We start from the raw sequence: 15,681 nt of genomic DNA on the forward strand, positions 1-15,681 counted from the left end.
GGAAAGTCTTACAATCTTTGTCCAGGCCATATAACTAGGAATTTGGGAAAGTTTGAACATAGGGAAGGAAGCAAATGTTAGTTTATGTAGATGTTATTCTATTGGCTAATCCCACTCAGGAGGGATGTAAGAGGGATACAATCCAATTGTTAACCTTCCTTGGCAGAGCGAGGTCATTTACCTAGGATACACTATAACACAGGAGGGGCGAATGTTAAACTCATCCAGGAAAACTGCTATATTTGAAGCGCCAAAACCGTTAAAACAAAAAACAAATGATGAGCTTTTTGGTAATGATAAAGTGCTGTAAAGTTTGGATACTCCATTATGTACTGCATACGGGTAAATTAAGTGATCTTTTCTATGGGAAGGCAATGGTAGCCCATGGTAAAGTAATTTGGAACTCTAAGGAGGCATACATATATCAGGGATGTTATCCAAATGGTAGAGAGTAACGAGGGATATGACATTGGTAGTGATTTAAAGATGATGAGGTTTTTTGGTGGGCTATTAGATATAACTGGGTTAATCATGAACATTGAGATTTTTATTCTTTGTTGCTAGACAGAAGACTTAGGTGACCTAAAAAATAGACTTGTCATGTCCAACAATTAGTCTTCAGGTCAAGCCCGGGAGAGCCTGGGTAGAACAGAGTTTGAACTAAACATGAGTGTTTTTACAAGATAAGAGATTGATGATTGGATTACTGATTGATTCTGAACTGGATGAAAGTTGAATTTAGCTGCCATAAAAGACAAAGGAAGTGGGAGGAGCAATAAAGAAGCAAAAGATAATCTCAAAAATGAAAGGCATGGCAATTGGATGATAAATTACATAAGGATGGTTTAGAAAGGTGGTAATATTGACACATGGGCAAATCATGTGTCAAAAAGGGGGAGTGATAGGATTAAATAAAAAATAAAAAAACAACAATAGAAATTGAGAGCTCAACATGTATGTGTGAAGATAGTTTATTAACCACACCTGTATGTCAGAGGTTTTGTGCCCCACAGGTGAACTAAAGGAGAAGGTGACCCACTCTATCTCACCAGGAGACTGGGTGTGGATCCAGTCCCTAAAAGAAGAAAAACTGGAAGCAGGCCTGTTGGGAAGGGCCCTATCAAGTCCTATTAGATCCATCTGGGTGCATGTCACACACTGCAAAAAAGGTAAACCCAGTTACACCTGATGAACAAACACAGAGTTAGGAGAAAGATCCGATCACCATTAGGGCTCGGGGTTGGCTCCTTAACGAAGATTCCCTTACCCTGTCTGATCATCCCTGTGTGAGTTTGGTAGAAGGTGAAGCAATGGGTTGGCGTCTGACATGTTCTCAGGGCGAGGGTGGGGGATTCACAGGTCTCCTGACGGTAGGTAGCTGTCTGATTGTGGGGGGCCATATTCCTAACATACTCAAACCCTTCTGATCAGCCGAAAGTAGTAGTTAACCTAAAACAAGTTGATAAAATAATACCTGAGCACAGTCTACGAAGGCATAGGAGACAGCTAGACGTAGGGAAAGGGGAAGATTAGGGACTTTAGGGGAGGACATCACTGTATGTGTGTCGCCGTGTACATCCTGGGACAATGTAGTTGCTCATGTCGAGAGCGTGGGGGATGTGTAGGTCTCCGTGCACAGTTTGGGGACAGGTGTAGTGTTGTGAGGGTAGGGAATTACCAGAAATGGCAGTGCGACCCATAGAAGGGTAGGTACTGTCTGAAAGTCTGAAGTACGCAAAAACAGATTTATCCTCCATGCAAGCCACCTGGGAATGTGGTGAAAGAGTCTTGTAGTAACTTGAACTATCTGTATCCCCCGATAACGAGGTCATTCCGACCTAGGTTGCCTACGTTTGAAGTCTCAGGGAATTCTAATTGTTATTCTAGGACTAGTAAGATAGGATACAGATTAGGGCATCTTAGCTCTGCTCCTACACAGAGAATATCACAACTGAAAGAGACCATGACTAATCTCTCCTCTTTGTTGCAGCCAGAGGATTTTAGGAACTAAAATCAGGCCCGTGCTGACATCTGATGGATGTGTGGTGATAACTGATTGTGAACTCACCTACATACACAAACAATCAAACGTGTCAGAGACTGGTGAGTTGTCACGTAGAAAGTAGGACCTCCTCCCGGGATCCTTTGATGAAAGGATCCTTTGATGGGATAGGAGTACCTCGAGAGGTTCCAGAAAAACTCAAAGCTAGGAATCAGATCGCAGCTGAGTTTGAATTAAGTATTATTTGGTGGTCAACAATTAATAAAAACGTAGATTGGATAAATTATATTTACTATAACCAGCAAAGATTTATAAACCACACTTGTGATGCAATAAAGGGATTAGATGAGCAGACAGCGGCAACTATCTTAATGACAAGGCAGAATAGAATAGCTTTAGATATGCTTTTGGCTGAGCGGGGCGGAGTTTGTGTTCTGTTTGGATCTATGTGCTGTATTTTCATCCTCAAACAATATAGCACCGGACGGGTCCGTGACAAAAGAGCTTCAGGGGAGTAACTACACTGACGAACAAACCGGCTGAGAGATCTGGTATTGATAGCTCCATAAACGGTTGGTTTGATAACATATTTGATAAAGGGAAAACTATTGTTGTAACTATTCTGGGTGAAGTTATAGCTTCTATGGGTATACTTGTTCTTTGTGGATGTTGTCTTATTTCCTGTGTCTGAGGTTTGGTGAGAAAGGAGATGGAGAAGGTGATTTCCCAACAGATGGTGAGATACGGCCCAATCCTGGACTCCAACCTAGGAATGGAGGATATGACCTACCAGGCTTGGTGGAGTGACACTAGAGGGTGTCTAAAGGGGGCCAAAATATACTTCTCTGTTTGTGTTTTATGTTTTAATAGTCTTATGTTTTGTGTTCTATTAATCCTGTGTTTTATGCTTTTTTTAATGAAGTTAATCATGTGAATGTTTGTCTTTCCTTATGTGATGGTTTGAAGTTCTTTGATGACTGGTAACAATTTGCAAGTTGGTGTCACGATCGTCGAACAGAGAGGACCAAGGCGCAGCGTTGCGGGTGAACATATTATATTTATTCAACTGATCACACGATCAAAACAAAGAACGAAACGTGAAGTCCTTCGATACACAACCAAAAGGAACAAGAAACCACAAACCCAAAGTGCAAGACAAACAGTTAAATATGGCTCCCAATCAGAGACACCCAGCTGACACTCGTTGCCTCTGATTGGGAGTCACTCAGCCCAACATAGAAAATTAAACATAGACTTACACACCCTGGCTCAACATAACCTAGTCCCCAGAGCCAGGGCGTGACAGTACCCCCCCCCAAAGGCGCGGACTCCGGCCGCGCCAAACAACCACAACAGGGGAGGGACCGGGTGGGCACTCCGCCTCGGCGGCGGATCCGGCACCGGACATGACCCAGGCACGGGTTGTGCTGGACTGACGACGCACACCCCTGGCTTGATGCGTGGAGGAGGAACGGGCGGACGGGCTGACGAGCGCACCCCTGACTTGGTGCGGGGAGCAGGAATGAGCCGGACCGGGCTGACGACGCACACCACTGACCCGGTGCGGGGAGCTTGGGCAGGGCCGGACCGGGCTGGCGACGCGCACCACAGACTTGGTGCGGAGAGCAGGAACGGGCCGGACAGGGCTGACCAACGCACACCACTGGCTTGGTGCGGGAAGCTTGGATGGGCCGGACTGGGCTGGCGACGCGCACCACAGACTTGGTGCGGAGAGCAGGAACAGGGCCGTGCCGGACTGACGACGCACACCACTGGCTTGGTGCGGGAAGCTTGGATGGGCCGGACTGGGCTGGCGACGCGCACCACAGACTTGGTGCGGAGAGCAGGAACGGGCCGGGCTGGGCTGTCGACGCACACCGTAGGCTTTGTGCGTGGAGCAGGGACAGGCCGGGCTGGGCTGTCGACACACACCACTGACTTGGTGGGAATGGCAGGAACAGGCCGGGCCGGGCTGACGACGCGCACCACTGACTTGGTGGGAATGGCAGGAACAGGCCGGGCTGGGCTGACGACGCGCACCACTGACTTGGTGGGAATGGCAGGAACAGGCCGGACCGTACTGGGGACACACACCACTGGCCCCACGCAGGGATCAGGAACGGGCCGGACCGGACTGGTAACACACCCCAGTACCTCTCGCCGTGCCTCCACACTTTCCCTCTCCTCTGTGCCCAGTGGCCCCCCTAACCTGGCGGCCTTCTCTGCCAACGCTTTGCACCGCTCTAACCCGTACACCTGCTGGCCCGACGTCGTGAGCCCCCCCCTAAAAATTTCCTGGGGGTCTCTCCTCCCTCTTGCCAGACTCGCAATCATCTCCTCCCACGTCCATCCTCTCTCCTCGTCCCGCTGCTTGATCCAGTCGAGGTTGCCACGGAGATCTGCCAGCGATGGCTCCTGAACACGCTGCTTGGTCTGGTTAAGGTGGTTTCTTCTGTCACGATCGTCGAACAGAGAGGACCAAGGCGCAGCGTTGCGGGTGAACATATTATATTTATTCAACTGATCACACGATCAAAACAAAGAACGAAACGTGAAGTCCTTCGATACACAACCAAAAGGAACAAGAAACCACAAAACACAAAGTGCAAGACAAACAGTTAAATATGGCTCCCAATCAGAGACACCCAGCTGACACTCGTTGCCTCTGATTGGGAGTCACTCAGCCCAACATAGAAAATTAAACATAGACTTACACACCCTGGCTCAACATAACCTAGTCCCCAGAGCCAGGGCGTGACAGTTGGGTGTAGATGAACTGAGGGTTTTAATTTTTTAGTATCATTATGGCCTATTAATAAAAGTGTGATTTTTTGTTTGTATTGTATTATAATGAATGACACCCTGTGTTTTCTTATTTTTTGAATCACACCTTATTAGGTGTGAAAAGGGGGATTATTGGGGATTTATTATTCTCCTAAATTGATGGGATGACTAATTTAGAAAGAATGCGTTCTTGACTGGGCTAATGTAGGTTGTGACACCTGGCAAGGCTGTGATTGATGTGAAGAGCTGGTTTAGGGGGTAAAATAAGATAAGGATTGTGTCTTCAAATGCTAGACTATACTGGTTCTTTGTGATCTGTGAACCTTCCTTGGACGTAGGAATGATGTCTAAGGGAGCTGGCTCTTCTCACTATGATAGGTTGTTATGATAATCTTGTGCCTGGCTGAAGTGTGCAACAAATGGCGCCGAGGAGATGAGACCAACCCCTGAATCAATGGATTGGCTGAGTATAGTTTAAACCACACTCAGTTCTTTACTCTGATTGGCCAGCAGAGAAGTGGGAAATTCCCTCTGTCAGAGTATTTGAGTATTGAATCTGGAACAATGTGTTAGTTCTCTGATAGTGCCCTGCGAGGTATTTCAGAGAGCCCGTATATACGAAACATCATATTTACCATTGAAGGTTTTTGCTTTAATTAAAATAACTAGTATATCTTAGAAGTCGTGTTGACCTCTTTTGTTCCTAATACCAGATTTGAATTGACGCGACTTTGACATGTGTGTGTTTTTAGGATGGGAATGGTGTCAACCGGCCTGTGTGTTAGCTGTGGTGTGTGTTAGCTGGGGTGTGTGTTAGTTGGGTGTGTGTGTTAGCTGGGTGTGTGTTAGCTGTGGTGTGTGTTAGCTGGGGTGTGTGTTAGTTGGGTGTGTGTGTTAGCTGGGTGTGTGTTAGCTGTGGTGTGTGTTAGCTGGGGTGTGTGTTAGCTGTGGTGTGTGTTAGTTGGGGTGTGTGTTAGCTGGGTGTGTGTTAGCTGGGGTGTGTGTTAGCTGGGGTGTGTGTTAGTTGGGTGTGTGTTAGCTGAGGTGTGTGTTAGCTGTGGTGTGTGTTAGCTGGGTGTGTGTTAGTTGGGTGTGTGTTAGCTGGGGTGTGTGTTAGCTGTGGTGTGTGTTAGCTGGGTGTGTGTTAGCTGTGGTGTGTGTTAGTTGGGTGTGTGTTAGTTGGGTGTGTGTTAGTTGGGTGTGTGTTAGCTGGGGTGTGTGTTAGTTGGGTGTGTGTTAGTTGGGTGTGTGTTAGCTGTGGTGTGTGTTAGTTGGGGTGTGTGTTAGCTGGGTGTGTGTTAGCTGGGGTGTGTGTTAGCTGGGGTGTGTGTTAGTTGGGTGTGTGTTAGCTGAGGTGTGTGTTAGCTGTGGTGTGTGTTAGTTGGGTGTGTGTTAGTTGGGGTGTGTGTTAGTTGGGTGTGTGTTAGTTGGGTGTGTGTTAGCTGAGGTGTGTGTTAGCTGTGGTGTGTGTTAGTTGGGTGTGTGTTAGTTGGGTGTGTGTTAGCTGGGGTGTGTGTTAGTTGGGTGTGTGTTAGTTGGGTGTGTGTTAGCTGGGGTGTGTGTTAGTTGGGTGTGTGTTAGTTGGGTGTGTGTTAGTTGGGGTGTGTGTTAGTTGGGTGTGTGTTAGTTGGGTGTGTGTTAGCTGTGGTGTGTGTTAGCTGGGGTGTGTGTTAGTTGGGTGTGTGTTAGTTGGGTGTGTGTTAGCTGTGGTGTGTGTTAGCTGTGGTGTGTGTTAGTTGGGTGTGTGTTAGTTGGGGTGTGTGTTAGTTGGGTGTGTGTTAGCTGGGGTGTGTGTTAGCTGTGGTGTGTGTTAGCTGGGGTGTGTGTTAGTTGGGTGTGTGTTAGTTGGGTGTGTGTTAGCTGTGGTGTGTGTTAGCTGTGGTGTGTGTTAGTTGGGTGTGTGTTAGTTGGGGTGTGTGTTAGTTGGGTGTGTGTTAGCTGTGGTGTGTGTTAGCTGTGGTGTGTGTTAGCTGTGGTGTGTGTTAGCTGGGGTGTGTGTTAGCTGTGGTGTGTGTTAGTTGGGTGTGTGTTAGCTGGGGTGTGTGTTAGCTGTGGTGTGTGTTAGTTGGGTGTGTGTTAGCTGGGGTGTGTGTTAGCTGTGGTGTGTGTTAGCTGGGGTGTGTGTTAGCTGTGGTGTGTGTTAGCTGTGGTGTGTGTTAGCTGTGGTGTGTGTTAGTTGGGTGTGTGTTAGCTGGGGTGTGTGTTAGTTGGGGTGTGTGTTAGTTGGGTGTGTGTTAGCTGGGGTGTGTGTTAGCTGTGGTGTGTGTTAGCTGTGGTGTGTGTTAGCTGTGGTGTGTGTTAGCTGGGGTGTGTGTTAGCTGTGGTGTGTGTTAGCTGTGGTGTGTGTTAGTTGGGTGTGTGTTAGCTGGGGTGTGTGTTAGTTGGGGTGTGTGTTAGTTGGGGTGTGTGTTAGCTGGGGTGTGTGTTAGTTGGGTGTGTGTTAGCTGGGGTGTGTGTTAGTTGGGGTGTGTGTTAGCTGTGGTGTGTGTTAGCTGGGTGTGTGTTAGCTGTGGTGTGTGTTAGCTGTGGTGTGTGTTAGTTGGGTGTGTGTTAGCTGTGGTGTGTGTTAGTTGGGTGTGTGTTAGCTGGGGTGTGTGTTAGCTGTGGTGTGTGTTAGTTGGGTGTGTGTTAGTTGGGTGTGTGTTAGCTGGGGTGTGTGTTAGCTGTGGTGTGTGTTAGTTGGGTGTGTGTTAGCTGTGGTGTGTGTTAGCTGTGGTGTGTGTTAGTTGGGTGTGTGTTAGCTGTGGTGTGTGTTAGCTGTGGTGTGTGTTAGCTGGGGTGTGTGTTAGCTGTGGTGTGTGTTAGTTGGGTGTGTGTTAGCTGTGGTGTGTGTTAGCTGGGGTGTGTGTTAGCTGTGGTGTGTGTTAGCTGTGGTGTGTGTTAGCTGTGGTGTGTGTTAGTTGGGTGTGTGTTAGTTGGGTGTGTGTTAGCTGTGGTGTGTGTTAGTTGGGTGTGTGTTAGCTGTGGTGTGTGTTAGCTGGGGTGTGCTAGACCCCATCATAGCACTGAGACTGCACTTGTGAAGGTGGTAAATGACCTTTTAATGGCGTCAGACCGAGGCTCTGCATCTGTCCTCGTGCTACTAGACCTTAGTGCTGCCTTTGACACTATCGATCACCACATTCTTTTGGAGAGACTGGAAACCCAAATTGGTCTACACGGACAAGTTCTGGCCTGGTTTAGATCTTACCTGTCGGAAAGATATCAGTTTGTCTCTGTGAATGGTCTGTCCTCCGACAAATCAACTGTACATTTCGGTGTTCCTCAAGGTTCCGTTTTAGGACCACTACTGTTTTCACTATATATTTTACCTCTTGGGGATGTTATTCGAAAACATAATGTTAACTTTCACTGCTATGCGGATGACACACAGCTGTACATTTCAATGAAACATGGTGAAGCCCCAAAATTGCCCTCGCTAGAAGCCTGTGTTTCAGACATAAGGAAGTGGATGGCTGAAAACTTTCTACTTTTAAACTCGGACAAAACAGAGATGCTTGTTCTAGGTCCCAAGAAACAAAGAGATCTTCTGTTAAATCTGACAATTCATCTTGATGGTTGTAAAGTCGTCTCAAATAAAACTGTGAAGGACCTCGGCGTTACTCTTGACCCTGATCTCTCTTTTGACGAACATATCAAGACTGTTTCAAGGACAGCTTTTTTTCCATCTACGTAACATTGCAAAAATCAGAAATTTTCTGTCCAAAAATGATGCAGAAAAATTAATCCATGCATTTGTTACTTCTAGGTTAGACTACTGCAATGCTCTACTTTCCGGCTAACCGGATAAAGCACTAAATAAACTTCAGTTAGTGCTAAATACGGCTGCTAGAATCCTGACTAGAACCAAGAAATTTGATCATATTACTCCAGTGCTAGCTTCCCTACACTGGCTTCCTGTTAAGGCAAGGGACTGATTTCAAGGTTTTACTGTTAACCTATAAAGCGTTACATGGGCTTGCTCCTACCTATCTTTCCGAGTTGGTCCTGCCGTACATACCAATACGTACGCTACGGTCACAAGACGCAGGCCTCCTAATTGTCCCTAGAATTTCTAAGCAAACAGCGGGAGGCAGGGCTTTCTCCTATAGATCTCCAATTTTATGGAACAGTTTGCCTACCCATGTGAGAGACGCAGACTCGGTCTCAACCTTTAAGTCTTTACTGAAGACTTATCTCTTCAGTAGGTCATATGATTGAGTGTAGTCTGGCCCAGGAGTGTGAAGGTGAACGGAAAGGCTCTGGAGCAACGAACAGCCCTTGCTGTCTCTGCCAGGCCGGTTCCCCTCTCTCCACTGGGGTTCTCTGCCTCTAACCCTGTTACAGGGGCTGAGTCACTGGCTTGCTGGTGCTCTTTCATGCCGTCCCTAGGAGGGGTGCGTCACTTGAGTGGGTTGAGTTACTGACGTGATCTTCCTGTCTGGGTTGGCGCCCCCCCTTGGTTTGTGCTGTGGTGGAGACCTCTGTGGGCTATACTCGGCCTTGTCTCAGGATTGTAAGTTGGTGGTTGAGGATATCCCTCTGGTGGTGCGGGGGCTGTGCTTTGGCAGAGTGGGTGGGGTTATATCCTTCCTGTTTGGCCCTGTCCGGGGTTTCTTCGGATGGGGCCACAGTGTCTCCCGGACCGCTCCTGTCTCAGCCTCCAGTATTTATGCTGCAGTAGTTTATGTGTCGGGGGGCTGGGGTTAGTTGGTTATACCTGGAGTACTTCTCCTGTCTTATCCAGTGTCCTGTGTGAATTTAAGTATGCTCTCTCTAATTCTCTCGTTCTCTCTTTCTCTCTGAGAACCTGAGCCCTAGGACCATACGTCAGGACTACCGGGCATGCTGACACCTTGCTGTCCCCAGTCCGCCTGGCCTTGCTGCTATTCCAGTTTCAACTGTTCTGCCTGCGGTTACGAAACCCCTACCTGTCCCAGACCTGCTGTTTTCAACTCTTAATGATCGGCTATGAAAAGCCAACTGAGAGACCTGAGCCCTAGGACCATACGTCGGGACTACCGGCCGTGGTGACTCCTTGCTGTCCCCAGTCCGCCTGGCCTTGCTGCTATTCCAGTTTCAACTGTTCTGCCTGCGGTTATGGAACCCCTACCTGTCCCAGACCTGCTGTTTTCAACTCTTAATGATCGGCTATGAAAAGCCAACTGAGATTTATTCCTGATTATTATTTGACCATGCTTGTCACTTATGAACATTTTTGAACATCTTGGCATGGTTCTGTTATAATCTCCACCCGGCACAGCCAGAAGAGGACTGGCCACCCCTCATAGCCTGGTTCCTCTCTAGGTTTCTTCCTAGGTTTTGGCCTTTCTAGGGAGTTTTTCCTAGCCACCGTGCTTCTACACCTGCATTACTAGCTGTTTGGGGTTTTAGGCTGGGTTTCTGTAAAGCACTTCGAGATATTAGCTGATGTAAGAAGGGCTATATAAAATAAAATTGATTGAAATTGATTGTTAGCTGTGGTGTGTGTTAGCTGTGGTGTGTGTTAGCTGTGGTGTGTGTTAGCTGGGTGTGTGTTAGCTGTGGTGTGTGTTAGCTGTGGTGTGTGTTAGCTGGGGTGTGTGTTAGTTGGGTGTGTGTTAGCTGTGGTGTGTGTTAGCTGTGGTGTGTGTTAGTTGGGTGTGTGTTAGCTGTGGTGTGTGTTAGCTGGGGTGTGTGTTAGCTGTGGTGTGTGTTAGCTGGGTGTGTGTTAGCTGTGGTGTGTGTTAGCTGGGGTGTGTGTTAGTTGGGTGTGTGTTAGTTGGGGTGTGTGTTAGCTGTGGTGTGTGTTAGCTGGGTGTGTGTTAGCTGTGGTGTGTGTTAGTTGGGTGTGTGTTAGTTGGGGTGTGTGTTAGCTGTGGTGTGTGTTAGCTGTGGTGTGTGTTAGTTGGGTGTGTGTTAGTTGGGTGTGTGTTAGCTGTGGTGTGTGTTAGCTGTGGTGTGTGTTAGCTGTGGTGTGTGTTAGCTGTGGTGTGTGTTAGTTGGGTGTGTGTTAGCTGTGGTGTGTGTTAGCTGGGGTGTGTGTTAGCTGTGGTGTGTGTTAGCTGGGTGTGTGTTAGCTGTGGTGTGTGTTAGCTGGGGTGTGTGTTAGTTGGGTGTGTGTTAGTTGGGGTGTGTGTTAGCTGTGGTGTGTGTTAGCTGGGTGTGTGTTAGCTGTGGTGTGTGTTAGTTGGGTGTGTGTTAGTTGGGGTGTGTGTTAGCTGTGGTGTGTGTTAGCTGTGGTGTGTGTTAGTTGGGTGTGTGTTAGTTGGGTGTGTGTTAGCTGTGGTGTGTGTTAGCTGTGGTGTGTGTTAGCTGTGGTGTGTGTTAGCTGTGGTGTGTGTTAGTTGGGTGTGTGTTAGCTGTGGTGTGTGTTAGTTGGGTGTGTGTTAGTTGGGTGTGTGTTAGTTGGGTGTGTGTTAGCTGTGGTGTGTGTTAGCTGTGGTGTGTGTTAGCTGTGGTGTGTGTTAGTTGGGTGTGTGTTAGTTGGGTGTGTGTTAGCTGTGGTGTGTGTTAGCTGTGGGGTGTGTTAGTTGGGTGTGTGTTAGCTGGGGTGTGTGTTAGCTGGGGTGTGTGTTAGCTGTGGTGTGTGTTAGCTGGGTGTGTGTTAGCTGGGTGTGTGTTAGCTGTGGTGTGTGTTAGCTGTGGTGTGTGTTAGCTGTGGTGTGTGTTAGTTGGGGTGTGTGTTAGCTGTGGTGTGTGTTAGCTGTGGTGTGTGTTAGCTGGGGTGTGTGTTAGCTGTGGTGTGTGTTAGTTGGGGTGTGTGTTAGCTGTGGTGTGTGTTAGCTGTGGTGTGTGTTAGCTGGGGTGTGTGTTAGTTGGGTGTGTGTTAGTTGGGGTGTGTGTTAGCTGTGGTGTGTGTTAGCTGTGGTGTGTGTTAGTTGGGTGTGTGTTAGTTGGGTGTGTGTTAGCTGTGGTGTGTGTTAGCTGTGGGGTGTGTTAGTTGGGTGTGTGTTAGCTGGGTGTGTGTTAGCTGGGGTGTGTGTTAGCTGTGGTGTGTGTTAGCTGGGTGTGTGTTAGCTGGGGTGTGTGTTAGCTGTGGTGTGTGTTAGCTGGGTGTGTGTTAGCTGGGTGTGTGTTAGCTGGGGTGTGTGTTAGCTGGGGTGTGTGTTAGCTGTGGTGTGTGTTAGCTGGGTGTGTGTTAGCTGGGTGTGTGTTAGCTGTGGTGTGTGTTAGCTGTGGTGTGTGTTAGCTGTGGTGTGTGTTAGCTGGGTGTGTGTTAGTTGGGTGTGTGTTAGTTGGGGTGTGTGTTAGCTGGGTGTGTGTTAGCTGTGGTGTGTGTTAGCTGTGGTGTGTGTTAGTTGGGTGTGTGTTAGTTGGGTGTGTGTTAGCTGGGGTGTGTGTTAGCTGGGGTGTGTGTTAGCTGTGGTGTGTGTTAGCTGTGGTGTGTGTTAGCTGTGGTGTGTGTTAGCTGTGGTGTGTGTTAGCTGTGGTGTGTGTTAGTTGGGGTGTGTGTTAGCTGTGGTGTGTGTTAGTTGGGGTGTGTGTTAGCTGTGGTGTGTGTTAGCTGTGGTGTGTGTTAGCTGGGGTGTGTGTTAGCTGTGGTGTGTGTTAGTTGGGGTGTGTGTTAGCTGTGGTGTGTGTTAGTTGGGTGTGTGTTAGCTGTGGTGTGTGTTAGCTGTGGTGTGTGTTAGTTGGGTGTGTGTTAGCTGTGGTGTGTGTTAGCTGTGGTGTGTGTTAGTTGGGTGTGTGTTAGCTGTGGTGTGTGTTAGCTGTGGTGTGTGTTAGTTGGGTGTGTGTTAGTTGGGTGTGTGTTAGCTGTGGTGTGTGTTAGCTGTGGTGTGTGTTAGTTGGGTGTGTGTTAGTTGGGTGTGTGTTAGCTGTGGTGTGTGTTAGCTGGGGTGTGTGTTAGTTGGGTGTGTGTTAGTTGGGTGTGTGTTAGCTGTGGTGTGTGTTAGCTGGGGTGTGTGTTAGTTGGGGTGTGTGTTAGCTGTGGTGTGTGTTAGCTGGGGTGTGTGTTAGTTGGGGTGTGTGTTAGTTGGGTGTGTGTTAGCTGGGTGTGTGTTAGCTGTGGTGTGTGTTAGTTGGGTGTGTGTTAGCTGGGGTGTGTGTTAGCTGTGGTGTGTGTTAGCTGTGGTGTGTGTTAGTTGGGTGTGTGTTAGTTGGGTGTGTGTTAGCTGTGGTGTGTGTTAGCTGTGGGGTGTGTTAGTTGGGTGTGTGTTAGCTGGGGTGTGTGTTAGCTGGGTGTGTGTTAGCTGGGGTGTGTGTTAGCTGTGGTGTGTGTTAGCTGGGTGTGTGTTAGTTGGGTGTGTGTTAGCTGGGTGTGTGTTAGCTGTGGTGTGTGTTAGCTGGGTGTGTGTTAGTTGGGTGTGTGTTAGTTGGGTGTGTGTTAGCTGTGGTGTGTGTTAGCTGGGGTGTGTGTTAGTTGGGTGTGTGTTAGCTGGGGTGTGTGTTAGCTGGGGTGTGTGTTAGCTGTGGTGTGTGTTAGCTGTGGTGTGTGTTAGCTGGGTGTGTGTTAGCTGGGTGTGTGTTAGTTGGGTGTGTGTTAGCTGGGTGTGTGTTAGCTGGGGTGTGTGTTAGCTGTGGTGTGTGTTAGTTGGGGTGTGTGTTAGCTGTGGTGTGTGTTAGTTGGGGTGTGTGTTAGCTGTGGTGTGTGTTAGCTGTGGTGTGTGTTAGTTGGGTGTGTGTTAGTTGGGTGTGTGTTAGCTGTGGTGTGTGTTAGCTGTGGGGTGTGTTAGTTGGGTGTGTGTTAGCTGTGGTGTGTGTTAGTTGGGTGTGTGTTAGCTGTGGTGTGTGTTAGCTGTGGTGTGTGTTAGTTGGGTGTGTGTTAGCTGTGGTGTGTGTTAGTTGGGGTGTGTGTTAGTTGGGTGTGTGTTAGCTGTGGTGTGTGTTAGCTGGGTGTGTGTTAGCTGTGGTGTGTGTTAGCTGTGGTGTGTGTTAGTTGGGTGTGTGTTAGCTGTGGTGTGTGTTAGTTGGGGTGTGTGTTAGTTGGGTGTGTGTTAGCTGTGGTGTGTGTTAGTTGGGTGTGTGTTAGTTGGGTGTGTGTTAGTTGGGTGTGTGTTAGCTGTGGTGTGTGTTAGCTGTGGTGTGTGTTAGCTGTGGTGTGTGTTAGTTGGGTGTGTGTTAGTTGGGTGTGTGTTAGCTGGGTGTGTGTTAGTTGGGTGTGTGTTAGCTGTGGTGTGTGTTAGCTGTGGTGTGTGTTAGTTGGGTGTGTGTTAGTTGGGTGTGTGTTAGCTGTGGTGTGTGTTAGCTGGGGTGTGTGTTAGTTGGGTGTGTTTGAACTCTGCTGTATTTGAACTCTGCTGTATTTGAACTCTGCTGTATTTGAACTCTGCTGTCTTGCTGTCAGGATGAGAATTGCGTCAACAGGCCGGTGTGTTCCTACGTGCTGGTCGTCTCCTGGAGAGTCCTCGTCAGGCGGCTCGCTTCGTTAGCCTTCTGGGCCTAGAGAAAGCCCCTGTGGTGGGGGGAGGAGGAGGGGGCAAACAGGAGCAGTGGTGCTCTCTCCTCGCCTTCTCTGTCCCACACTGTTTATACTGCAGTGGCTGTTGAAAAAGACTAGGCAAGGCCTGCTCAAAAACCACACAACACACACAGCCATAACCATTTAGACAGCTTTAATACTATTAAGTCTTTAACCTCTGACAACGTATCTCTCTCTCTCTGTTGTAATCCTCAGTGGTGGAATTGGACAATAATTGATTTATAAAACGTTAAACTGTCTATTATGAGAAGATTAGTTTTTATCCTGATGGACGGTTCTGGGATTTTCCCCCAGTGCAGCAGAATGAATAAATGCCTCCCCTCCCCAACTCCCCTCCCCTCCTCTCCCCCTCCTCCCCCTCTCTCCCCCTCCCCTCTCTCCTCTTCTCCCTCTCTCCTCCTCTCCCCTCTCCTCCTCTCCCCCCTCCTCCCTCCTTCTCCTCCCTCTTTCCTCTCTCTCCTCCTCTCCTCCTCTCCCCTTCCTCCTCCCTCCTCTCCCCTTCCTCCCCTCCCTCTCCCCCCCTCCTCCCCTCCTCTCCCTCCTTCTCCCCTCTCCCTCCTCTCCCCTCACAACACACACAGGCATAACCATTTAGACAGCTTTAATACTATTAAGTCTTTAACCTCTGACAACGTATCTCTCTCTCTGTTGTAATCCTCAGTGGTGGAATTGGACAATAATTGATTTATAAAACGTTAAACTGTCTATTATGAGAAGATTAGTTTTTATCCTGATGGACGGTTCTGGGATTTTCCCCCAGTGCAGCAGAATGAATAAATGCCTCCCCTCCCCAACTCTCCCCTCCCCTCCTCTCCCCTCTCCTCCTCCCCTCCCCTCCTCCCCCCTCTCCTCCTCCTCTCTCCTCCTCTCCCCTCTCCTCCTCTCCCCTCTCCCCTCCCCTGACTGAGACATGATGACCATCCTTATGGGTTAGGAATTGAGACCAGACTGAGACATGATGACCAGCCCTATGGGTTAGTGTTAGGGTTAGGAACTGAGACATGATGACCAGCCCTATGGGTTAGTGTTAGGGTTAGGAACTGAGACATGATGACCAGCCCTATGGGTTAGTGTTAGGGTTAGGAACTGAGACATGATGACCAGCCCTATGGGTTAGTGTTAGGGTTAGGAACTGAGACCAGACTGAGACATGATGACCAGCCCTATGGGTTAGTGTTAGGGTTAGGAACTGAGACATGATGACCAGCCCTATGGGTTAGTGTTAGGGTTAGGAACTGAGACATGATGACCAGCCCTATGGGTTAGTGTTAGGGTTAGGAACTGAGACATGATGACCAGCCCTATGGGTTAGTGTTAGGGTTAGGAACTGAGACATGATGACCAGCCCTATGGGTTAGTGTTAGGGTTAGGAACTGAGACATGATGACCAGCCCTATGGGTTAGTGTTAGGGTTAGGAAGACTGAGACATGATGACCAGCCCTATGGGTTAGTGTTAGGGTTAGGAACTGAGACATGATGACCAGCCCTATGGGTTAGTGTTAGGGTTAGGAG

At 48.6% G+C, this 15,681-nt stretch overlaps 1 pseudogene; it reads left to right on the plus strand.

Moving 5' to 3' along the window:
• Window positions 1-15,681, plus strand: part of LOC121559470 — a 36,613-nt pseudogene that overhangs the window by 9,326 nt on the left and 11,606 nt on the right.

This window comes from Coregonus clupeaformis, chromosome 18 (assembly GCF_020615455.1).
Source record: "Coregonus clupeaformis isolate EN_2021a chromosome 18, ASM2061545v1, whole genome shotgun sequence".
NCBI classification, from domain to species: domain Eukaryota; kingdom Metazoa; phylum Chordata; class Actinopteri; order Salmoniformes; family Salmonidae; genus Coregonus; species Coregonus clupeaformis.